A 27,588-nucleotide genomic window follows, 5' to 3' on the forward strand; every position below is an offset into this window, starting at 1 on the left:
CTGACTCTTGCCACACAACACGAACCATTGTTTCTCTTGCTTTCTCTCACAGGCAGTTGGACCTCTGTGAGTTCAAGATCACCCTGGACTAAACAATATCAATGCGTGGACAGATCCAGGTAGTGGTGACTCACACCTTTAATCCCATTACTAGGGAGTCGCATGCCTTTTATCCCAGTACTAGAGAGGGATGAGACAGAAACTCGCTTTCTTTTAGTCTGAGGATTTCTCAGAGGTAAATGCTTTCTAGTGGCTTAGCTGTTTTGCTTTTCTGATTTTCAGGTTGAATATCTGTCTCTGGGTTTTTATTATTAGTGCTATGTACTGTAGTAGGGTTGAGCACTCTAGTGGAGACATATTGTCCCAACTGTTATTAGTTGTGTTTTGATGCTGGTGTCTAGGCCTCTGTGTATGGGATCATTGTACTTTTAGGTGTTGCTATCTGATCTTGTCATTGTTTGGTAGGTGTTTTGTCTCTTGATTTTGATTATCCTCTCTAGTTTAAGAGAGCGGTGCAGTGTCTATTATGTTTTTTGGTATGGAGAGCTCCGACTCATGCCAGGTGTGGCCACTGGGGGTTCCAGAAAGAATATATTTCTTGGTGTCAGAGTTTGCTATTGGGATCTGCTTAGTCCTGGGAATGGGGGCAGAGAGTGGGAAGAGGCTCCAGGAGGCTGTTTGATACACAGGTGGGTATGAGAGTGATGGGTTGATTGGGAGGAATGGAGGGAAAGTGGCTTTCAGAATCTCAAGTACCTGCTTCACTGGTCCACTTGCTTCTCTGCCAGGCTCGCCCAAAATATTCCCAGGGGATGCCTGCTGGAGCTGGAGGTTGGGACAACAGGATGAGTGGGGAGAGAAGTGGGGGGGAGATCTCCCTGCTCTGGTGGGGATGAGGGAGCCGAGCAGGTGGTCTGCTATGGAGATTGGACCAGAAAACCGGATTTGGAGGAGATGAGAACAAGGGGATAAACGGGGCAAGAGGTTGGAGGAAATAATCTTCCTGCATTTGTTTTTTTTATTTTTGACTTAAAAGCCTTTATAAAGGAGTTTTTGAAATTTACACAAAACAAAAAAGAATTGATAGAGAAAAGCCCAGATGTTCACATACCTTTATTAAATTTGGTTTTTGTGTAGTTTAGGTCTTTTTCTAATAATGTATATCTCTTAGACTTTTTTCTCTCTGCACTAAATCAAAAGCAAATTTCATTTTTGTAAGCTCAGCATTTGCATCAGAAACTCCCTGCAAGCTTACATCTTGCTATCCTGACCCTTCTTTAGGTGTTCAAGAATTATAGTCTCTGATTTTGGACCTTTCATTCTGTACTAAAACTTGGGTGGTCATGATGGGAAAAAGATTTCAACTCCACTAAGAAAATTCTTCCTCACAGAACAATATTTATCATCTCACGAGCTGGAACTCTTGCATAAGTAAACATTGGGGCTGTGTGGAGGCCCACAGAAATGGGTCTGCTCCACCTTGACCAAATATGTGGGGCCCCACAGAAGGGGGTCTGCTCTGCCTTAGCTGAAGGGCAGAGAGTTGAGCCTCTCTTGCTCAAGGTTATGGGTGAGTTCTGACTTAAGGTGTGGCTGCAAACAGGAGGTCTTGACCTAGGATGTGGTTAGTTGGTGTTTTGGGTATTAAGATGGTCCACAGAGGCGGATCTGTTTCACCCTGACTCGAGGCAAGAGAACTCAAGCTTATTGCTGCTCCTTCAAGGACCTGACAGGGGGTTTGACCCAAGGAGTGACTGCCTACAGGATACTTGGTCTAAGCATGGCGACTGTATGTCCTGCCTAAACAACAGAATGCTTAACTTAGGATATAGTGGCTTGATGTTTCAAGTATTGAAACAAGTACTTCTCTGTTTGATCTTTGTGTGTGTTAAAGCAGTCTTTCGCCTTCTTCCTCCCCCCTTTAGGATTGGGGTGTATAAGCCTATGGAAAACAAGCACGGACATATTCAGTATTCACTGGATGGCCCTCCCAGTTCTATTCTATGTCTCTGTATTACTTTCATGTCCCTGTTCCTCCTACCTAATTTTTCTAATCCACAAGCCCCTACCCTGGAACATGTGAAAGCCGTTGAGGCTGGACCCGGACAGGGCTGTCCAGAGGGAAGGTGGTGAGGTGAATGGGAATCTGAGCTCAGGTGTTTTGTGCTCACATCTCCACCCTCCACCACAGTTAATACCAGACTGCATCTGAAGGGTGAACCGACCTTCTCTTGAAGCTTTTGCTCACGTAAAGCCTCGAAGTCTTCTTGGTCTTCCATGCTGTTTCTGGGAAAGATTAGCACTTCTTTTATTTTTGTTCTTGTTAAATCCACTAAGACCCTTAAATCTGAAGAATATAGAGAACACAAGACATTGCACTTTACAAAGGACAGATTGAAGAATTTATTAAATTAGATATTTTCAAGTAGCTGCATAAATTTGTTTGTATCTTGGCTGGAAATCATGTTCTTGCCATGTTCTGTCTTTTTTGGGAAAATAAGCATATTTTGACCCAGAATATGAGAATAATCTTTCAGGCTGTTTAACACTTTTTGCTCAAATCACAGAGTTGCTTACTCTGCTGTTTCCTAAAAATGCATCTCAGTTTCTATTAATATTTCCCCAGACACGTCTAATTGAACATAGTTATGTTCAGGCACCAGAACTATATCAGAAACCTGTGCACATGTTCACACACTTAGACATGTGTGCACTTGACAATAATTTACTACCTGCAGGTTTAATCTAATGATGGGAAATAAAAAAATCACATTTTTATTTGTCATGCTTCAAGTTAGTAAAATGCCAGGTCTTTGTTTTAATATTCTACCTTCTGTGTTGAAATGGGTATTTTCTAGTTGTATAATAGTTATTATTGTGTAACGGCGTAAACGAATGCAGACAGATTGTAAATATATATATACAGCTTTAATAAACTTACAGAACCACTGTTCCCACAGATATTCTGAAAATAGAACTGCATGGTTCTTTTATTTTTATTTTATTTTATTTTTTGGTTTTTCGAGACTGGGTTTCTCTGTGGCTTTGGAGCCTGTCCTGGAACTAGCTCTGTAGACCAGGCTGGTCTCGAACTCACAGAGATCCACCTGCCTCTGCCTCCCAAGTGCTGGGATTAAAGGCATGCGCTACCACCACCTGGCCGGCCTCAAACTCACAGAGATCCGCCTGCCTCTGCTTCCCAAGTGCTGGTATCAAAGGCCTGTGCCACCACCGCCTGGCCAAGTCACTTTGTATCAGACCAAATCTGCCGCTGTGGCGGCTTTTGTTGCAAAACCACAGGTACTTGAGCTTCTGCTAATTCAGGCAGTGGGGTTCCGCTGCAAACTTAGCCAAGGCAGGCAGAATGGGCCTGTGTGGCCGAGTGTGTCTCCGACTCGGCACTTGGGCCTGAGTCACGAACTAAAAAAACAGCACCCGGGAGGGTGCTGTGTTAGCTAGCGGGCTACCCACTTGAGTCGGGGGCAAAATAGCCCCACGTTGGGCGCCAAAATGTAACGGCGTAAACGAATGCAGACAGATTATAAAATATATATATATACAGCTTTAATAGACTTACAGAACCACGGTTCCTGCGGAGACCAGGAAAGCAGAAGCTGCGGCTGGGAGCATGCTCGCCAAATTTATAGGCAAACATTAACCGGAGGTGAACATGCCCCCTAAGGGGCGGGACTTATCCCTACATTATTGTTGATTTGTAATTGACTTTTGCCTTCATTTTTGAAGATATTTTCCCTGGTAGAACTGCAGGTTGGTAGATTTTTTTTTTGTATGTGACTTCCATTTGTTTTTGTGTTTGCTTTTATTTAAAGTGCTTTAGAGAGATTCTTCTGTAAATCTGCTTAAGTTTTACTACCTCAGGATTTCCCCCTTTGACGTTTTTGCACTGACTATAATACACTGCTTTTTCTGGATATTTTCTCTTCTTAAATTACATTTGGCATAATATGTCTGTAAATAGTTTTGCTTCCCTCACCTTCTTTATATTTTCAAACTTTACTTGTGCTAGGTACTATAACATTTCCCACCTTTTAATTTACTTAATATTTTCTTCTCCTGCAATATGGCTTGGATTTCTAATTTTGATCAGCTATCAATTTTATTGTCTATTGCTTTTGTCTTCACAACTCTATTATGAAATTTAAATTTTAAGATATTACATTTTGATTTCCAAATTTTCATCTGGGTCTATTTATTAATAAAAAATTATTTAATATGCATGAGTGTTTTGCCTGTGTGTACATATGTGAACCACATAGGGGTCTGATGTCTGCAGAAGTGAGAAGAGGCATCCAGGTGCTTGGAACTGGAATTATGGATGGTGAGCTACCTCGTGGTTGCTGGAACAGAACTCGGTTCCTCTGCAAGAGCAAATGCTCTCAACCATTGAGCTATCTTTCCAGCATCATTCTTTTAGTTCTTATTTCTACACTACACTATACTATATTGATTTTTCCTATCTTTTATGACCATACGTTTATTTGTTTCTAACAAGTTTAAAAGTGGATGCTCTACAGTGCGTGCTCGCTTACCCTGAGAGGTCTTTCTAGCCACTCTTTTAAAATAAGAACATAAGTCATATTCTTCACATCTCATAATTTTGACTAAATTATTGACACTGACTCTGCATTCTGGTTTTTGGATTTTCTTGTAGAGTGTACATAGTGTTTTAGTATTCAGTTATACAAATCTGTGGAGTTATAGTTAAATACTTTGTACAGTCAGACACATTTAAGCATTGCTATAAGGCAAGGAAGAATATACATTCCCACTGCCTAGCCTTGATTAAAAGGTATGGCTTGTTACCTGAGGCCAGGTGGCTTTCTGAGGGTCATGCTGCAGCTGGGGCTGTTCAGATCTGTATGACCTATGCTGCCACAAGGTGTCATTGTGATGTCCCAGCCAGGCTACTGCCTAGGACCATGTCTGGGTCCATGACCTTACAATGGCCAGAGTCTGAGTTAATGTCTGTGGATCCTGTTACCACTGAGGGCTAGTCAGGTGCCCAGGGTCTCGCCAGTCACCTGAGATCATGTTGGTGTCTGCAGGCCATTTTCCCACCAGGGCTGTAGTAGTATGGGTGAGCTGTGCTGCAATGGGGCCATGGTGATGTCCAGACCCAAGCTACTGCCCAAGGCCATGTCTGGGTCTGTGGTCTCACTGCAGCTGGAGTCTGTGTTGATGTCCAGGGCCTGTGTTACCACAGGGAGCCACAGGAACCATGTGTGTTGAAATCTAAGGGCCATGCAAAGATGACCCAGTCCTTCACTGGCCCTAGAAAGCTGGCCTAGCCTCTCACTGGCCCCACCCCTTATGGAAGAACTGTTCTCTGCACTCAGGAAAGATGGTTCTCACCACTCATCATGGGCATAGGAGAGCTGGCACAGATGGCATAGGCCGAGGAGAGCTCAAGACTTAAAGATGGTACCATATTAGAGCATCTGCATCTGCATCAAACCTTGGCTTCTTCCCGTTTGTCTATATCCCCTAGTTACTATGGGGTCTGCTCCTTCCAGTGCACATAACGAGCAAGTGTGAGCATGTGTGTATGGAGCCTCGCACTGTTTGAATTTGAAGGGCTTTTTCTGCTTTCAGTTCATCTCAGTAAGTCTGCATGCATTCGTCAATCATCCTAGCCCAAATAAAGCATGGGTTGCAGTTCATGTATTTCTTCTGTAAGACTAAAGTTATTTAAAGACTAAAATATTCTCATTCTATGTTCTATCTAGAAATAGAAATAATTTCTCTTCATTTTAAAGAACATTCTTTCTGGATATAGAAGTACAGTTTAGCAGTTATTTTTGCTTAACATTTTAAAGAAATAGTCTATCCTCTTTAGATTTCTAGACTCTGTGAACAGTCAGTTGCAACCCTCATTACTGTTTTATTGTAGGGAATATTTCTTACACTTCCTCCTTTACATTTTTCTTCCTGTACTCCATCCTCTTTTTTCCTTTATTTCTACTTATCACTGTTTCCAAGAGTACCTTTTTCCTTTGTGGCTTCTAGAGGTTTTACTACGAAGTACTTAGGAAGGTCTTTCTCTGTTCTTACTAATTTTGAGTTTTGGTAACATTATTTGAACTCATGGTTCAGTGTCCTCCATGAGTGTAAATTCTTGACTCTTGTCTCATTCTTTACTGTCTTAATGTACTTCCAGTTGTGAAATTCAGTTATGCATTTATTGGGCTTCATGTCTATCATAGTACATCTCTTATATCCTCTTCCGTTATCTCCTTGGTTTGTCTTTTATTACATGTTTGTGTGCACACAATTACGTGTAGCTATACATGCATGTGAAGACTAGAGGTTGGCATTTTCTTTGATCATTCTCTACATTATTAATTTTGAGACGGGCTTGCCACATAATCTAGATCACTAATTTAGCAAGACCAACTATCCAGTGAATTCTTGGAATTTGCCCATGTCTACTCCCCGTGGTGGGTTACAAATGTGTCCCGCCATACCCAGCTTTTGTATGGATGTTAGGTTCTGAACTCAGGTCTTCATCCTTGCTTCGCAGGCAATTTAGCAACTGAGCCATCTCCTGAGATTCTCTCCCAATTTTCTATTTCTCCTTTTCTTTTCATGTTGTCCTGTGGCTAGAAATGAAATGTTTCTTTTAGATCTATAGTAGATCTATAGTATAGTCAGATCTGTAATGCTTAAAAATATGTTTGTGTATAGTCTGGGAACTCCTTTCTTGATCTCAATTCTGTTTGTGTGATTCAGGCCCTAATTCTTCAAAGTATTCAAGTTCTGGATTTAAAGATATTTATTCTTCCTGTCTGGTTCACTGGTTTGTATATCTTCTTTTCTCATCTGTCTCTTTTGACTATTCCTTCTTTATGGTTTTCAGATCTGTTTCTTTACCAAAGATATCAATTTTAAATACTTAGGATAGAAATAGCCAAGTAAGTATTTTTAATTCAGAACAATATTCTCATTGCTACAACCCTTGCATGGGTTATAAGGTGTGAGAATGTGCTCCTAATCCACTGAAGATTTTTCAGATTTTTCAGTATAGGTTTTCAAGCCATGCATATACTTATGTTGAAGAACTGCTTGTAAATGAGATCAATACATAAAATAGATGAATGCAATATCATGGAGTTAGGCCTCCAGGGATTTTCTTTAACTTTGGGGGCTGTGAAATCACTCATATTCAGTTATCTCAACTAGAACACAGTTCTGCCATACAGTTTTATATTATCTACAATTTCTTATAAGCTGCATGGTGGCCAGTCTTGCTTGCCAACTCAACTATATCTGGAATTAATTAAAATACAAGATGCTGGGCACTCCTCTTATTTATTTATTTGTTTGTTTATTTATTTATTAAAGATTTCTTTCTCCTCCCCGCCACCGCCTCCCATTTCCCTCCCCCTCCCCCGACCAAGTCCCCCTCCCTCGTCAGCCCAAAGAGCAATCAGGGTTCCCTGCCCTGTGGGAAGTCCAAGGACCGCCCACCTCCATCCAGGTCTAGTAAGGTGAGCATCCAAACTGCCTAGGCTCCCACAAAGCCAGTACGTGCAGTAGGATCAAAACCCATTGCCATTGTTCTTGAGTTCTCAGTAGTCCTCACTGTTTGCTATGTTCAGCGAGTCCGGCTTTATCTGGGCACTCCTTTGAGAGATTTATTGCTTAAATATTTTAAAGTAGGAAGATCTACCCTAAAAGTGGGCATCTTCCAGTGGCAGCCCTGATAAAAGGACATGGCAGAAGAAGGAACTTTGTGTTTTGTCTGTTTGCTTTTAGTCTTGCTGTAAACTTCATCTTTCCTGTTCCTGGGACATTCCCTTACTGATTTGGAGCCAGAACCTTCAGTGTTCTAAGGTAAACCAAAGACTAGACGCTCACTAGGAATTCCCCAGGTCTTTGCTGCTGGATTGAGAAAGGGGAGATATTCAGCACATGGATTGAACAACTACTGCATTCTCTGTCTCTACTGTGAGAAAAGCCTCTGTTGGACTACCTGGATCTCATCCTGCAAGCCAATTTAATAAACACCACTTTAACCTTTCCATATAACTGTACTATACTATAATACTTTTTACTGTACTCATTCTTTACCTTTAGAGAATCCTGAATTATTTCCCTGGCAAGCATGATTAGCTTTCTCTGGGAACTCTTACAAATTGAAATTCTACAATTTCATGGTCATATATAAAGGATGTCACACATAGCCTCAGATGGTGACTATAAAGGTTTCTTCATGTTTTCTAAGCCCTTGTTTGCTTTTCTTAATATATATTTTCTTCTGTTTATTTATTTTATTTACTTTCTTCCAAGTTCAAACTTCGTTCATCTGTTTATTTGTATTCTGCGTGGTTTAAGCGTTCTTCTGCTTTTCTCCAGCCCTTGGTTTACATCGCATACATAGCTGTCGTGACAGCTTCCATTTTGCCCAGGTGTATGCATCTCATAGCTGCTAGACAGTGAGCTTCTAAAACTCACAATGCTTCTTTACAAGTTATTCTTACCAAGTGTCCAAAGTGAGTTCTTCAGTAAGGGTTTGCTCCTTATTTCTGAGTAATGAAACGCTGCTTGGGTTTAAAGTTGGAATTTAAAAGAGTTCCTATTATTTGTAACCCAATTATATATTATGTCAGCAGTCTGCCTAAAGGAACAAAACATGGTTTTTGTTAGCGTCAGGAAGCTCTTGGACAAGGCACACTATACTGAGAAGAGAAAGTGGACTAGAGAAGCTAACTGTGATCGCTAAACATCACCCACTACTGGCTGGATTTTCAGTGTGTGGTAAATGCTAGAGTTCCTTTAGGCGTGCCCACTTTCCCCTGGTTAATTTCAATATGTGGTGTCCTGCAGGGCAGAGTTGTGAGTGTTAGCATCAGGGGAAGGTTTATAATGCTAGGACAAGCACACCGGCAGCCAATCAGCCAATATTAACGCCGCCCCTGTGAAATTAACCTTGAACTCCCATGCTGAAGCTTCTCTTTGAAAAAGAGAATTAGTATCAATTATAAGCAAATTAATCAGGGGAATTTATTAAATAATATGTTCTCTCCAATAAACTGTAGCTAATTACGCGATTGCTGGGGGGTGCTCACGATATTGCTCATTTAGGGAAAGTGGAAGGTGCCACAGAAAAGGAAGGATGAGAGATCCCTGCTGCCCTCTCCTCTGTGGTGCTGGCCGATGCAGCATAGGCTGCCCTGGAAGACTGAGTCACGATGGCTGGTGGAATGCTGTTTAATTATTGGCTAACCTCCTTGCTATGCAATTTTCTTCTTTATCTTTGCCCCAATATAATTTCTCTAATGTATCTTTAATTCTTCTTGCTTCTAAACCTTCAAAATGGGATGTTATTTTTATTTCTCTGGGAGATAAACTTGCTGATGTGCCCGCAGGTTTTTCTTCTGTTGCTCTTAGAAGCCTCCACCCATTCTTACCACATCAGTTTAGGTGCTTTTTGCTTATAGTAACAAAAATCCCAACTTACCTTTAATAATTAACCCATCCTTATCAGCATCACAAAAAAAGGGGACCTAATAGTGGTACTGAAGTCCCAAGCTTACTCCGCTTTTGTGTTCTTAAATTCTTTCTGTATTGTGCTTTCTCCTCGGAATTTAACCCAGACAGTGGGGCTGAAGCAGCTGCAAGCTATAAATGAGAGAGAGAGAGAGAGAGAGAGAGAGAGAGAGAGAGAGAGAGATTTTTTCCCACTTATTTCATTTTGAAAATGCGATTTTTCACCAGAAGTCACCTGACCTGCCATTGGCAGCCCAGCCTCCTCTGTGCCCCTTAGCTCCTATTTCTTATCTCTTTGTAATTTTTCTGTATTCTCTGATGAGTAATTGTCTTCCTGTGCTCAGTAGACTGTAAGTGTGAAGAGGTCAGAGGTCACGTTTCCTTGGCTATTGCTATTTTCCCTTAGATTTTGTGCCCCAGGCATCCTATGGTCTTGCAATCCCTGCCTGTGACACCCTAAGTTTTGCTTTCTTTGTGTTTGACTTTTTCTCCTGGTTTCTGAAGTGACAGTACACTTTCGTCAATTTCCTCTTACTTCTGGGTCCTGTCTCCACTGTCTCGACTTCCTTCAGCCGTAGCGGGGCCAGAGGAAAAGCACTGTGTCCTCTAGTTCAGCTAGCTGGGTCAGCCGAATTGATACTGAAAAGTTGAATGAAATAAGCACCGGTCATGGGCTGCGTCTAATCAACAAAGAGACGAAGATATGAAAATTGTCTGCCACCGCGTGTTTTGTTGCTTTCCCTGAGCCTGAGTCTCCAGACACATTGTTCCTAGAGTCTAACAATTTCTTTAAAAAAACATTGCAATAAACACAAGTAAAGATGTGTGAGCGAAAGGACATACTGTGTCACACTGCAGCTTGCACGCCAGAGATATTTCTTCTTTTTCTTTGTTTTTCTTTCTGCTTTACTTACTTAAATTTTGCTTTGTTTTAGGTAGAGGTTGCAAGGGTCAGAGGGTAGAGGGTGGCATCAGGGTTCATGATGTAAAATCCATAATGAATAAATAAAAAGTTAAAAAAATCTATTATCTATCTATCTATCATCTATCTATCATCTCTCTGTCTTGTGTGTGTGTGTGTGTGTGTGTGTGAGAGAGAGAGAGAGAGAGAGAGAGAGAGAGAAAGAGAGAGAGAGAGAGAGAGAGAGAGAGAGACTAGGAAAAGAAAAACCAACCCACCAACCAAACAACCAAACAAAAAGTAGAGGTATTTATTCATTGAAAGAGAGCCCAAGATTCCAGAAGATAAATAAGCACTTATTCAGGGTCTATTTTAGCAGCTCTGTTTGTAGAGGATTCATTGCTGTAAGAATTTCTTAAATTACCGAACAAAATGCAAGACTGTAATTATGGTCTCAAGTATGTTCGTGCAGATCTGAAGTGTGGGGAGCCATGCAGGCTCTGTCAGCAGTAAGATAATCACAAGCAGCATGCGGAATATAATTGTGGGTATGAATGCCAAGAGCCAAATGAAGCACAAACAAATGGGGAAGGGGAGAAGAAAATTAATTTAAAGGATTCAAGAACCCACAAATGGCAGATAGGTAGGAGGGTTTGAACTACCCAGGGGCATGTTCTTAGTGGAATCCTAGTGAGTTATTGATTGTATTTGAAAACTCTGGATTAAAATATTGATAAAATGTACATAATTTTCTTGGATTGGAGTCATTTGTACCTCTCTAAACTTATTTCTTGTGGTTAGCATCAGGAGTAGCAAAATGTTCACATAATTGTAATCAGAAGTGTAACAGTATACAGTTTATAGTACAGGCTAACAACAAATTGGTAATGACCATCATTAGTAAACAGGTTCAAAAATATTATTACAAATGTAAAAACTGCTCACTTTTAGATGTGATATTCCTCTTTTATCCAGCACCCTCTTTTGTTGTGTGTACCAAGGACTGAACTTAGTATCTCGCACTTGTTTGGAAAGCACCCTATTACTTTGATGTATGATTTCACCTCCCCCCCATATTTCTATTCCTTCTCCTCTGTGCTCTTCCCTTTATTCTTCCACCTCATCTACCCTTCCTCACCTCTCTTCTCCAACTCTGTCTTCTTCTTTTTGCTCTGTATACCCCTCCATTTCTTTCACCCTTTCTGTTTCTCTTCTTTCCCTCCTTTCTTTTGCTCTCTTACCTTTCCTTCCTTCCTTCGTTCCTTCATTCCTTCATTCGTTCATTTGTTCCTTCCTTCCTCTCTTTTCTTTCTTTCTTCCTTTCTTTCTTCCTTCCTTCCTTCCTTCCTTTCTTTCTTTCTTCCTTTCTTTCTTCCTTCCTTCCTTTCTTTCTTTCTTTCTTTCTCTCTCATTTTTTACTCCCTTCTTTCTTCCCTCCATCCTTGCTTCCTTCCCTTCCTCTTTTCACTCTGTAGGCTGTTCCAAACATCAGATGGCCCAGATTAGAGTGGGTGTAGGTAAGCAAGGCTGGAAAGAATAACCACAGCAAAGCTCAAGTGGAGGGTTTTGTGATCTGATGGAGGTGGGTCTTGTATCTATCTGTTGCTTTCATTGGTTAATTAATAAAGAAACTGCTTGGCCTTTGATAGGACAGAAAATTAGGTAGGCGGAGTAGACAGAACAGAATGCTGGGAGAAAGAAGCCATTCAAGCAGATGCTATAGCTCTCCTCTCCAAGATGGACGCAGGTTAAGATCCTTCCTGGTAAGCTACCACCTCGTGGTGCTACACTCATTATTAGAAATGGGTTAATCAAGATGTGAAAGTTAGCCAGTAAGCGGATAGAGCTAATGGGCCAAGCAGTGTTTAAAAGAATACAGTTTTCATGTAATTATTTCGGATAAAGCTAGCCAGTGCGGGAGCTGGGTGGCGGGAAGCCGCCCACTGTTGCTCCTACAACAGTGATCTAATGACTGTTCCTTCTCATCACATTGATTCTTCCACAGCCATTAGCCTTGTGTTGACAAATAACTTACTTCTCTTTCCAAAGGCTTACAATCCAAAATTTGAAGACTTGTGAAGAAGTAGACATAGACAAAGTGAGGTCAACTGACAGTTTCTCCTCAGCTCTGGATATTGGGCTCCCCTCTCCTCTACACAGCAAAGTGCTGAGTGTATCTTGATTTAGCGGTTGCAGTTCCCCTGGGGTCAACAGTCTTCAGCACACTTGTCAACAAGCTAACAGAAAACAGGATTCATTTTTATGTCAGCATCCAGTGCACAGCACTGTGTCTGATACCTAAAGAGAGAGGGACCTAGCAGCTGGTAGGTCAAGGAAACACATATGCTGAGAGCTGGACAAAGGCCTGCAGTGCCTGTGACCATCATCATAGTCTCAGCAAGTGAACAGAAAACATTGTGACATTATGAGGGATGGTGGAAAAGGTGTCTTTACTGGGGCTCTTCCCTGGATTTCAAACAAGAAGTCTTATATTTTCATTTTGTACTTGAGGTCACAAATTTCATAGCTGGCAATAGGCATGAGTGCTAAGCTTCAAGCACGGTTCTACATTGAGTTTATTTTCTCGTTGTTTCTTACTCAATGCAAAGTACATAAAAGGGTTGTTAGGTGTGTGAGAAGAACAGGCAATCAAACTGAAGGGAGGATTGCATCCTGATGCCAAGTGAGGAGGTGGCTGGAACTGGACTGCCAGGCAGCTCACCTTTTACAGCATTGATCAATGAAGCTATAAAGCCGATGACGATTTCTCCATAAATTATTAGATAATTCACAAGGATATGTCAGATATAACTTATGACTTGCCAAGGGCAGGCTGTTCCTTGGACAATATTTGTCCACCACAGGATGAAGAGAATTAGTTTCCTGAGTGTGGGAGTACCCTAGCTAGCATCAAAAGAACAGATTGCATAAATAGGTGCCCTGCTCAAAAATAATGCATTACAATGCTCATAAGAAGTCTGAGCCAAAAAAAAGGGTGATCCACTCTTTTGCTAATACTTTTGAATTTTGTTAAGTCATCTCTGAGTTGAAGTTTCATATTTACTGCGACAAAGAATTATAGGATCGAAGACTGCAGTTGATGGCTGGGTTGAGTTATTGGTTAGACTTGTAGACTGGGATGATGTGAAATCCTTAAGGCCTTTTAATTTCATAAATTCCTTTCAAAATAGTGGTTGTAATGGGGCCTTGAAAGGGAAGAAATTATGTTAGACTCTTTACAGTGCTACCCAACCCAAATGCAGAGGGACTGCTTTTAAAATCAGTAAGAGTTGAAAGACACCCCCCCCCATGGTGCTGACAGCTTTATTGACCTCTTTTAGGGGAAGAGACAATCCTTCACTCTTGGTATGCCCTCTGCTTATTTGTACACTGATTGCATTGTTCTCCATCTTTCTGCCATGAGTGTCTTGGGTAATCTTATTTTTATTTAACTAGTATTTGAATAATTTTATCAGAATTGGCTTCTGCTTTCTCTAAGCACTTCAATTATAACATTATACAAACAACAATTTTTTTAAAATACCAAATTTAAGTGTGTATAAAAAAATCCATGCTGTTAAATTCAAACAGCAGAGAAGCCAAAAATTTTCTATTCTAAGAAAATAAGACAACAATTTAAAAAGTACAGTTTGAGCAAAGGATGTTGAATAGATAACTTCGGAGACAGACATTCATTTTTAACAAGCTTAATAGAGACAAAAGGGAGCTAGTTTGTACCAGGGACACACTGAGACTTAGCCACACCACACTGATGATGTAGAATAGCTTTCTAGAAGCAATACATAATTTACACAATTTGTCAGGACCTGATGTAAATAGCCGGCTCAAGAAGGGGCTTCATGGTTCCAAAATGCTCCCTCACGTTGCTCTTTAGACTTAAACCCTCAATGTGGTGAGATTAAAATAAATTTAATTCCATGTTTGGTCTTTTTTCATTGAACAGTAGATGCTGGAATTGTACACATTATTTGAGTTCACGTCCTCTACATACAACTGACATATTTTGGTAGGAAGAAGTAAACAATAAACATTTGGTTCAGAAGGAAGAAAGAGGAAAAGGAGACAGCCAAGGAGATTGAAGACCAGTTGCCTACTTCAGAAATTCCCCTCCGTACTCTAAACTCTGAAAGTCAAGCGCCAAGGCTTTAATGGAGCAATCATTTTCATCCTTACAAGAGAAAGCATTAGAACCCACCAGGGGAGCTCTTAATGACTGTCTGATATACTTTATGAAGCAAATCTTCTAATCTCTCTCCAAAGGGCGAGAAGAAATAAAACAACCCACCAAGTCCACTTTGAGATTAGCAGTATATTTTTTTAAATTAAAAATGTCTTGTGGAGTGAGATTATTATGAATCTCCTTGTCAATTAAAATGTACAAACATTGCCTTATTAGGTTATGAATGACTTTAATATCCCACAGGTCATTGATATATTAGAATCCATGGACTGCAATATGAACCTCTGACTTTCCAGTGTAATAACAGCACTCCCAGAACATGTCTTAGAGTGATTGACAACCGCTCAGCGTGAAGGGCTATAACACCGAGGCCAGTTCAGATCAAGTCTTCAGGGTCTTGCACTTTCTTCCTACAGACTTCAGTTTTTCTCCCTGGGCTCTATGGCCGTGTTCTCCCTCACAAGTCAGTAAACAATGGGAATGTGTGTGTAGGATCTGCATGCACATGCATGCATTTATTAGAGTGATTGTGTAGAATTCAGTGGCTTCTCAAAATGCTGCATCACTTTGACCCTTAGGAGTGCTTCAACAGGATTGTTCAAGGTAGATACACTAGCAATGTGGCCAGAAAGCTTTTTGTAGTAGGAGCCATCGTGTGTACTGTAAAGCACTAAAAAGAAAAAGAAACAAGGAAAAGGAAATGTCTCCATAGGCATAGCCACACATTTCTTTGGGAAACCCAAGCATCTCAGGAGAACTGACATTGAGTGGGAAATTTTATCCTATTCTCACAGTCCCTGCTGACACATGCGATTCCAATATGCAGCTGTAAGTGAGCAGCTTTCTATTATCTTCTGTCTTAGAGTGGAAGGAAAAGTGCATACAGTCACATGACTAGCAGTCACATGACCTGCACAGGCAAGCCTTGAAATAGTCAACTGTGAGGTAAGAGGCCTGGATTTTAGTAACAGCTTCATCATTGAAACATATATCATGTTGAACAAGTACTTAGTATACTGACACAAGAGGGGCTATAGATGTTAATAAGCCCATCTCATAGGGTTTTTAGGATAAATACGATCGATACAAAAATGCTCTGCAGCCTCCAGGACACATCTGAGACATAGGCAGAGTTATTAAGATATTATGGGTAATGTCGGGGGGAGTGAACTGTGTTCTCTGAGAAACAGGAATGGCGATTTGATTTGAAGTGAAGCATTCCTTTTTCTCATCCACAACTAAATTTAGGTATCAGACCCTGTAAAACTCCTCCTTGTTTTTGTTTTCTGATGCCAATTTCTTGTGATCAGAGATTTACTCCTGTATAACCTATAATAAGTCAAATCCCACATTGATGGTATATGATTAATTGTGTTTTAACATTAGGAACATGAGAAGCATTTTGGAGACTCTAGTCTGGGGTGCAGTGCTCTAGAGACCATGGCAACTTGTGTTTAGGGGAACACTTTTTAAGAAATGATTACGTTACTGAATTAGCTGATGAGGAGTTCCCAGTCTGGCTGGGCACCACCATTACCCGAAGAAGATTTTGAACCTTGGCTGTCAAAGTCATCCCAGCCCGGATATCCTTAATTGAAACTTCCAGAATCTCCATGCAGCTTGACACTAAGGGTGGATTCTTACACTGTCATGTCTCGACAACTGTAATGAATATATCTATGAAATTAGCAAAATAAGCAAGGATTGATAAATTTCCCAGAACAGAGAAAAGAGATACTGAGGATTATCTCAGGGGAGAACGTTTCTGTTTTTTTGCAACTTTTCCAGGACAAGCTCCAACTCCTGTAGCTATAATTTCAATCTCCATGGTATGGATTTCTAAATATCGAAGCATTAGACACTGTGACTCATACAGTTTCTACTTCACTATTCCTTGTAACCTTTTGTCTTTACTCAGAACCATTTTCCAGGTTTACTATTTTCAGGTGGGACTCTGCTGAGGCAGGGGTCAAATTAACGCAAAGCTTTCCATCCTAGCCGTTTATCTCTCTACCGCTTATTTATTCTTCTCTGAGTAGGAATTCAACATTCGAACATAGCGTTTCTGAAAGGGATGATGGAAGCCGGCAGCTGACTGCTGAGGAAACCGAGTATGACCAAAGCATAAGACTGAGTCCAGCCATCCCCAGAGATGAGCAGCTCGCTGCAAACGTAAAGTAGCGATTGACTTATCCATTTTAAACAGTCATTGCTTGGGCTTCAGGATACTGAGTCATGAGTTAGGATAGGGCCCAGGCATTTCCACAAGTAAATTTGCAAATCGGCGGGTAGCATTTAAACCATGGAACTCTGGCCCTTGCCACATACAAGTGAAGCCAGGCACTTAAACCTAGCACTGTATGTTCTCCCTCCTCCAATGCATGTCATAGGAGCAGCTACCTACTGAAATATTATAATGCTTAAATGAGCAACACATGAAAAGGTCTTAGTACAAAGTCAGGCATACTACAAGGGCTTTATGCTGGGCCTGCAAGTTGTTACTTTATCTTTTTATGTGAGGAACCTGGATTAGAAAAATGTCAGATCATTGCTCTATACAAAGAGGTTCCCAACAACCTAGCCAGGAGGAAAAAAATCATAGGACAACTTTTCTGCACTAAGATTAAGGCACACACAGGATAGGTACACTGTCAGGACAGAAGAACAGGACTCGCCTCAATTTGAAGTCAGAGATTTCCTATCTAATCATGAAAACCTAGAAGTCGATCATCAGGAGACTGAAAGGAGACTCCTTGAGCAATAACACAGGGCCTTGCAACTAGCTGTGACCCAACATGGCAGAACTCCAGAGGAAGCATTGGACTTTGACTTGAAAACATCCTCCAAAGGCCTGTAATAAAGATTTCAGTATCAGCTGATGGGATGTTGGGAGGTGATTGCACCAATGGGCTCCGACTTCATCATTAGACCAATATGCTGACAGATTTATAATTTGATGATGTTACTGAGAAAGGATGGGAACCAGAAGGTGGGGCCTGAGACTAAGAAGCACAAATGGAATCCTTGTCAGGCTGGTAGTGAGGAGGGTCTGCGGATGCGCATTGCCATGAGCATTTTTCTTTGTAACACCCAGGGCACAGAAAGGTATAAGGGAAGAGCTCGTCACATTCCCTATCGTTTACATGAGATGAGGTTGAACCCACGTAAGTATGATTCAGTGCAGGAAAATTGCTTCATGCTAACAAAAGGCATCATTTGTGTTGGTGTAAACTCCATTGTGAATCATGTTCACTTTTTTATATATATCTTCCATTTTATTCATAAGAAATGGTGACTCACTTTGTCTCAAGATTATTTTAGTTGCTCTTAGATTTGTCTATGAATTTCTCAATTTTACCATGCTATATGGCGAGCTCAATTTAATCTAACCACTCCCTTTAAAATGAATATACAGTAAATTAAATTCAACATATTTCAGAGATACTTATTCTTTACCAGATGCTGAAAGAAATAGTATACAATGAAATATAAGCATTTAAATCATTAGTTCCTATTAAATTAAATGTCTCTTTCCGTCTAGTATTCTATCTAGGCACAGTCATGAACAGTCCAATCCAGTTAGTCGCAGGAGGATTAATGGTCCCCCCATCATCGAAGTTTGGCTGTTACAGAAGTTGGAAAGTGAAAATGGTGATGTCTGTTGTTTTCCTTTTCTTCCTCCCTGGAGTCTGAGATAGGAGAGAGAGAACTGGGATGCCAGGGTTTTACAACCCAGCTGGTTTCTGTTTCCTAAGCCTCAATGCGCATGTGTTTCACCCTGACTTGCTGTGTTTCCGTCTTCTGTCAGGTCTTGTGAATATGGTGTTGGTATGTGGCCGTGACTCTTGAAGAACATTCGTCTTTCTGTGGTGTAGCCACACCTTCCTCCAGCCTCTGGAAATCTTTGATTGGCTAAGACACTTGGTTTCTTGTGTATTTGGAATTTGCGTCATAGACACATTGGGCCCTCTGTTTCTGAGAACTCACAGATATGTACCCAGTACCAGCCCTATGTGTATATACGTCTGGAGATGGAAGGGGCACCCTGACAGGGCTCCCAATAACAACCTCACTGCTGTTCCGTTTGTTCTTCATGACTCAGTGATAAAAAGTGAAAGTTCAGTTTGTGGAGCCGCCAGCCGGAGTAAAAGAACACCATTCTCTTTTCGTAGTCCCCGATTCAATTCAGAACGACAGTCTCAGAACGGGCTGTCAGTTTGATTTTGTGGGGAAATGATATCGTAGTTACTGTACTATGAATGTGGCAGTATAGTCAGGTCTCAGCTGCCTCACCTCACCTCAAAGTCCGTGTAAGCTCTTTTGTTTAATCCTTATGCCTTGATAGCAGTAGTGGTGATTTAAGATTATAGCCTTTTCAATAAAAGGTCCCCAGGGCCACCACGGGCTGCTTCCTTTAGTTTGCAGGGCGTTCTCTTAAAAAAGAATGCTTCTTTTTAAGATCTTAAGTTTTGAGTCTCCACAAGTCCAGGATAACAGTGAATGTTCCGCTGAGCTCTCTCTCACCAAATTTGTCTAGAAAGAAAGCGATGTGATCTGAAGTAAAGACCCCTGGATGACAGAAGATGCAATTCCCGCATTTATGTTTCTATTTCTTACCTCTTCTTTATAAATTCTGAGATACGGAGGCAACCCCCAACCAAAAAGCTGATCTCTTGACTCCTTAGTGAATTGGGGATAAAACTAAAGCTCACGTACAAAAGCATAATAATTAGTATGTGAGCAAGATGATGTATCTCTGGGCTGCTAACTTCCTTTGGAGCGAGACTCTCCTTAGGGAGTGCTGGGGCTACTGAGGGGCAGTTCGTGCAAACACAGGCGTGTCTCAACTCTTCTGTGCCATTGATGTAGTAAGGCAAAGTCTGTGTCTTCATCCACATGGTTTGACTTCTAAAGCAGTAATCTTTCTAAGCATCAGAAGAGAGTCAATTTATGTAACAATCCCGTCATCCTGAGGGCTCTTCTTGGAAGGCTGAGAATACAGAGAGAGGCTTAAAAAACTCACCACATGACATAACCGCACGTCTTCCACCAAGAGACTTCCTAGAGAGTCAAGGGCAGCAGCATAGCAAGAGACAAAATTTTCTTTACTTTTTTCTTTCAAAGAGAATATAATTATTTTCAATGGGCCAGTGCTGTTATCTAAGTAGCGCCAGAGGTCAGAATGCAGACTATAATGTGTGAGAATTGTGTTCCCCAGAATTCGTGTGAAATAAACTCTGCTGGAGAGAAGATGAAGTTGGTTGGAATGGAGGAAACGTCCATCTCTGTCACACACCCACAAATACAAGAATATCCAGGGAGCTGAAGCATTTGGGAAATTCAACTGCCTGGGATTATGGGCACTAGCTCCCTGCTCTTAATCACAGCCCTCACCCCAGAAGCATGGTTGTCAGGAGCCATTTCAGGGATTCCCCTTTCTTACACCTCACAGGGCCTTGAAGTAAAAATCTTGAGACAGAAAACTTAAAGTTAGCCAAAACATTACATGCTGACCGTGGAGACTCAAGCTCAGGAAAGCACCACAGAGTGTCTTCATTGCTTGCTGCTTATCGCTAACAGCAGGTGTTCTAGCCACTGACCTTGCAACTGCCCTGCTTAGCTGCCAAACTGCCCCACTTAGTTGCCTAGCTACTGAGGCCCTTACCCCTTCATCCTTCCACCTTTCCTCAGTTCCCCCTGCCCGAGCTCCTCACTGAGGAGTATTTAAGACATGAAACTTGCTTCAATAAACGGATGCCTTGACAAGGAATACTGCTTGGCGTCCGTTTCTCTCCCCCCATGTCTTTCAGATAGTGCCTCTTCAAGACCCTGGAGTAACTTAGGACCTGCTGGGCTGGTCGCATGGTAGTGGTAAGGCTAAAGTTATATGAAGCAGCTGTGGAAACTACTAGCAGAAAAAGTGGAGAAACACGCCGCTGAAGTTTTAAAGAATTCCTAGCTGCCAATGATTTACTTCTTTTATGAAAATTAAAATCTCATCACAGTATTTTGATGCATAAAACTTATAGAAGTGGCAAGACACATTAAACATTAAAGACTTTCATTTAGCTATGGCTGTACTCCTGCTTACTGATGCTGAGTCATTAATTCTTTAATAATTCCAGCATGATTACCTATGCATTAAGTGTCTAAAAGTCACCATTGTGATGAAATGAAAGTGTATGTAGGAAGATGGAAAATTCGCTTTTTTCTTTCCATTTGCACATGGAATAGAGGATCAGGAGAGGAAATAGAGCACGTATGTGGAACATAGTGATGGCCCGAGAGCCGTGACCACATGTTAACCACAACGGATTCATGTTTATACTTGAAATACTGCACATCTATTGCCACGCTTTGGACTTGCTGAATAGTTTCTTTTATAATAAACTGTAGGGACATTTCATTTATATTTTAATAAATAAATCTTTCCTGAAGATCAAAGTGTAAAACAGCCCCACTATTGAGCCTTACAGACCAGGCAGCGGTAACACATATTATTAATCCCAGTAGCCACACTAGTTGTCCTAGAAACTGGGTGGTGCATGCCTTTAATCCCAGTGGTGCATGCCTTTAATCCCAGCCCTAGAGAGGAATATAAGACAGGAGGAAACAGCTCTCAGTCTCAGTCTCATTCTGAGGTTCCTGGAGGCAGGATCGTCATTTCAGTCTGAGGTTGAGGTAAGAGCTAGTGGCTGGCTGCTTTGCTTTTCTGACCTTCAGATTGAACCCCAATTTCTCTCTTTGAGTTTTTATTAATCAGGCTTCAGTAAACCATGCAGATCCTTTTATTATACAAAGTAGCAATAGGAAAACACTGGTGTAAAGTCTGCGATTCCCTTGTTTTCATAGTTCTGCCTGCAACTATGATCTTTGACAATAAGGGAGTCTTACTATGATATTGGAAGAAGGTTGGAAGTTGTGAAGTTTATATTAAGTAGCATTCTTGGCATCTATTTCTATAATCATAATCTACGTTAACTGTCATAGATGGTAAGCAAATGCCACACCCTCACTTCACTGATGAAGAAACTAGTTCCTTGACAGTCTGTGAGCTTACAGCTAGCAAGTGGCAGAGGCCAAGGTCTTCTGCTGACCCATGGCTCAGGGTCAGGAGAGAGATGAAGATATCTGAGGATCTGAAAGATTACGAGTCCTTATTGGTCATCTCACCTTTCAGGGAAAGTCTTGAGTGTTCTCTTTGACAATTTTTTACAGGCAAGCTTGCAGAACTGAAACAAAATTCTATTATTAGTAAGCAGGAAGAATATTTTCCAGTTCTATTTTATTTTTATCTACATATTGCTTCTCACACCCTACACATTTTCCACAAACCTCATGTATGTGTGTACTTTGTCATGATTCTGGTTGAACAATACATTTGGATTTAGTTTCATCAGCCACATAAGTCTAAACTATGTCTATTTATCTCTAGATTCTTCAATCATATAACTGTCAGAATAATATATTTTTTCCTCTACATTACAACTATTAATTTAACATCTCTTTTTGGTTAATATTCATTGAAGACGAGCTTCCCATTATTTTAGAAATTGCAATAGGTACAATGTAAAGGGATACTTTCCTATGTGTGCAATCAGCCATGATGCGTGTTTGAATGCTACTCTGCTAAAGGTACCTGGAGAGTGTGATTCTAGTGAATGGGACTATGGCAGCCTGGGATGCATCAGCTAGTCTGGTTTTCAGCGCTACATCCCCAATGCTGCCCTCTATTGGCATAGTGTGGTATCTCCCTGGCCAGACCTGAGACTTTGGTAGTCTTGTGTAGGGAATGTCAGAAAACGACATTAGAAAAGTCATGTATTTGGAGTCTGTTTTGCTATTCCTTTAGGAAAATGTGTATCTGGATGTTTCTACAAAATAATAAGATGTGATGTGAGTTTGTCTTTAGTCAAACAGTTTTTACTAAGAAAACAGAATTTTCCAACAGCTATGTAGGACTTCTAAAAGACAAATACAGAAAATAATCATTGTTAAAACAGAATAAAGAAAACTTGGCTACTAAAAATTTAATTTCCTAAATCTTGGTAAGATATCATGCTTTCTAAATCCAAGAATTTATTCTCAATAGTGCATTTATTTCCAATTGAATGCGTGGGTGTAAAAAATGCGAATTTGACATCATTTTAAATAGAAGGCTAGTTTGAAACATTTCTCCATGTGAATGACAGACAATTAGATCTGCTTCTCACTGAGCACGATGTGGAAGCCGGCTGATTCTTTGAAGACCCAGCAGAAGGACCAGGATCCATTTGATCTTTGTTGTGCGCTGTAGCTCTTTGCAGCAAGGGAGGCGGTTGCTGAGAAATGAGAAGAACAAATGTTCATGTTCATAGCAATGCTGAAATTATCTAGATGCTATTCCAGAGAAATAGGAATATTTGTCATGGGAAGCACACATTTTTGCCATCAAACAGCTCACGCCTGTCATCAGAGTCCCATCAGCTACGCAAAGAGTATTCCCGTAGAATCCTCCTCAGTACTCAAAAGGGGCTTCTCAGGCGTGTCATGTTGCTTAGATTTAAGCACAATTTCTCTACAGGATAAAATTTTGTACTATGAAATTAATATGTTCTAGTCTGATAGGAAAAGCTTGCAGATGTAATTAAGTTTCCCTTTCCAAAGATATCAGAACGACGTTTCCAAAGAATGTATCTCCTGGCTCCAGACATTCAGACTCCTTCCTCAATGATGATGACATGATTAACCAAGGAGTATTTCCAAGTATCTGTCTGATAAATTTATTCCTTTAGCTTATTGCTTTTCTTAAGATTTGTTTTCCCACAGATTCACTTGGTAGGTCAGGAAAAACTAATTTCCCAGAATTTATAAGGTGAGCATTTATTAAAACACTTTTAAATGAATCAGCCTTTAAAACCCTTTCTGTAACAACACTAATTTTTGCATCTTTAAATAAAGCAACTGGTGATTTGAAAGACCGAGGTCTGCCCTATGTTCAGGCACTTGAACGCTTGGTCCCTACTTGGTGGGTCTGTTTAGAAAGATGGGGGACTTTTAGGAGAGTGGGCTTCCTGGAGGAAGTATGTAACTGAGGGTAGATTTTGAGCATGTACAGACTTGTCAGCTTTCTGCTCTCTTTCTTTCTGTCTATATGTCTGTCTCTTTCTCTCTCCTTTTCTTCTCTTTCTGCTTCCTGTGTTCACATAAAATATGACCATCCAGCTGCCTGCTCCTGTTGGCATGCCTGTAGACGGTGTAATAACCAGGCTAGCTTAACATAAAACAACAAATTTTAATGAAGGAATAACTTACAACACCAGAGATCCAGCGAAGAGCAGGAGATACCAAAAAAGAGACCGGAGGGGCTCACACTCGCCAGATTTATTTGTAAACATTAGCCTGAGGCGAACACGCCCCGTAATGGGCTGAGCTTATCCCTACACATGCCAGGCCTTCCCCACAGTGTGGACTCTAAATTTCTGGAACTCCAAGCTAAAACAAGCTCTTTTATCCTTGAGTCACTTTGGTCATTTTATCATATCACAGCAGCACAGAAGGAATGGATACAGAAACTATTACTGGAAGAGTGGGATCGTTGCTACACAGAACTGGTTTTTGATGTCAGAGAATCTCCGATGAATGTCATGAACAGAGCTTAATGGGCTGTTCTTGTAAGAGCCTGGAACACAGTAGTGCTGACAGTGGTATAGAAAGTGCAGGCCTGATTCCCGAGGAGTCAGAGGGGAGCAAGGTCCCTATTAGTAATTTGGCCAGAGGCCATTCATTTGATACTTTGGGAAGGAATCTAGTTGCATTCTGTTCATGACCTAAGAAACTGCCTGAGGCTAAATTAAAAAGTAATGGACTGATTCCTCTGTCAGAGGAAACTTAACAGCATAGCATTTAATCTGTGTCATAGTTATGGTGAGTCCACTTATGTATGTCTACAGTGGGGAAGAAAGGAATGTAAGCTGTGTAGTTTGAAGCAAGTGTGGTAAGGAGCCTGTGATTGCTCACAAGATTGGAGAACTGAAGAGAAGTCTCCTGACTGGCTTTGGAAACAGAAGAGGCTTGAGGAGATCCAAGAAGCCATTGTGGGAGACTACAAAGCCAAAGCACAGGTTGCCATGGAGCTCCCAAGATGTTGGAGATTCCAGAGCCAAGAGTCATCGCCAGGGAAAGTCGCACACAGCAGCCAGAGGTGTGTGTGCTGGACATGGTGCTACGGGCTTCGGTATTTGTACTTCCGGTCTTCAGGGTTACTTTGGTCCAGTCTTCCTTCACTATGTTCCTATTCCTCATTTTAGAATGAGAATGCATATTCTGGAATACATTAGAAGTATGTAACTTATTTTTTAACTTTACAGGGGTTCACCGTTAAGAGAGTCTCAGGATTTTGGTGCAATATTTAGACTCTTAAAAACTATAGGAACTGTTAGCTTACTTAAAGCACCCGCAGAAAGATGGGGGGAGGCAGTGGTGACAAGGAGACTTGGTCGGGCCTTTTATTTACAAGTCATTTTTGTCTCTTGTGTGTGCAGATGTCTAAAATGCCTACAGAAGATGGGATGTGATCCTTTAAAAGGGTGGAAATGACTTCCGTAGTCTGCAAGGGAAGCTGGGAAATGTAGTCTTTCAGCAGGAAACTGTCTTTTCTGAGAGAAAAATTTTAAAAAATGCAGGACAGGGACATTACATCTGTTTTCTGCTGAGAAGGGTCTTTGTCAGAGGGCATAGTTCTGGGTCCACAGAAGAGGGGATACTCTGGTCATGAAGGGAGAAATTCTAAACTTGACCAGCTGTGAAGGATCAGGCAATTGCTGTCTGGTATTTCTGAAGAGACTTGGAAAATAATTATTAGAGGCCTGTAAGCAGATGATTTGGTTATAGAGTAGAACTGAGAGATTTTTTTTCTGAGAAGACTGTGGAAAGGGGAGGAGCATTGGCAGTGGAGACAGAGTGGGTCAGTAAGAGAAAGTGGACATAGCCCTGATTTAGGGTGACAGGGACTGGTCCCTGTTGCCAGGACTTGTTGCACCAAAATGGACTATCAGAAGCAATAGGGAGCTGCAGAGCAACAAAGGAAGGGAACAGAAGAAGACAGAGCACTAACATAAAGAATTGTATGTGGTCCTGGGGGAAAGCGTTTAGCCATAGTTTCACCACAGCATCTGAAAGATTTATATTTTTTTCTTCAGATGTATCAGGAATAAACAGACGGGTTGTGTGGCGAAAGCTACTGGGGGAGCTTGTGTAGGACATTGTGTGAAGTTCGGTATTAAAATATTTGAAAGACAGGGTGAGAACAAGAATGAGGACAAGAAGGAGAAAAGGATGGTCAAAGGGAGGAGTCGGGAGTCAGAAGAAGCATTTGTTTGGTCCCTGTGTCTTTTGAGTCCGTTTCAAACCGGTTAGGATCTGCTGGCCTGCAAGCAGCATAGCTGGAGGAGGGCACAAATCCCACTGTCAACTGTGGAATACAGCAGCAGTCAAGGAGTTGAGCTGGTCCTGAAGGATGTCAAGCTGATTGGTGAGATCGAGAGGGTGGTTGATGCAACAAAGTCTTCAATCCAGCTGTTTTAATTCTGAGTCCCCAAAACAATGTCCAGAGTGGTAAGAAGAGAGATGAGTTGACTAGCCCAGTGGCACATTAGTCCCCTTACAGAGGTCACCCAAATGCTTTCAGAGGGTTGGCGGTGCTGATCTCTTGGTAACTGCTTCATGACTGACCAAAGGGTTAGGAGGGAGCAGCAGTTAGAATTCCTCTTGAGAGGGTATCCCAGGGGTCATGCTAAGACTTAACTTCCATAAGTTCTACCATCTAACTGATAATAATAATGTTAGCTTATACGGAGATCTGATGAATAAACTTATATACAAGGGTAGGTTTCACAGCTATGAGTTATGCCTGGTAGCTGTTTTAGAATACAGCTCAGGCTGATGATCAGGAGAACAACTGAATTCTCTAGGAGCCAAGATGGACCTAATTCTCTTAATGATTAAAAGATATAAACTCCTTGTACCCATTCCTGCCCTTCATTTCCTGATATGAAAAACTAGTGATAGATGGGTTTACACCCTGAAGATCTAAGGTACGGCAGACTGATGGTCTTTTATGTACAAAAGTTTAGGTTCATAATTCCTTTAAGATTCCTTGTAAGATTAACTTCCTAGTCAGCAGAATGATTGATTCTGTCTTGGTAGCCGTGATGTGCAATCTGCCAGCAAGGGAACTGGCTGTGGAGAGATGCTTTCTGTCTGCTCAGGCTCTGTTAATCTGAAACAAGTTACTTAGGCATAAGTGTATATGGGGGAATTGGGATGACTTTGTTTTTAATCATGTAAGGGAGATGAAAAACATGTTACTTGTACTGTGTAGGAATTTAGCGAACTCACTGTATAGAATAGAGATCAGAATGAACAGTTATTTTTTAGAAGTACCTTGACCTTGGAGAATCCGTGTGGAAAACAGTGGTTGGATGCCTCAGGCATACCCACCGTGTGCTCTTGTATTATTCTGTATTGCACACAATGTATAATGAAGGACTAGAGTCGTGGAGGTATGTGATGTTCCCCTCACTAAGACATGTAAATTAAGGATGGGGACCTTGGTTTGAGGAAACACTTTATAACAATCTATAGAGATGCTTTCGTATGGCCCAATCCCCCCGCCCCGCCCCCACAAGCCAAACCAGCTAACTCCAATCCAGTCAGTATATTAGAAGAGGTTGTTGGATACAAAGGAAAGCATCAAGTGAGTGTGTAAGTGCTTTTTTTACCCCTCAGATAGAAAAATTATTTTACTGCTGTTTGGTTTAAAAAAAAAAAACCCTTGTGAGTGCTTATTAGTCTGCTATCACAACTCAAGCAGAACAGCTCCATCACTGATACAATCTTCGGAGCACATTCCTGTAATCCCATATTCTTTTGCCCCTCCCACCTCCATTCAACTTTCCTAGTCCCTAAGTACCACCAATCCAATCTCCATCTTTGT

This window comes from Microtus pennsylvanicus, chromosome 14 (assembly GCF_037038515.1).
Source record: "Microtus pennsylvanicus isolate mMicPen1 chromosome 14, mMicPen1.hap1, whole genome shotgun sequence".
Taxonomy (NCBI): domain Eukaryota; kingdom Metazoa; phylum Chordata; class Mammalia; order Rodentia; family Cricetidae; genus Microtus; species Microtus pennsylvanicus.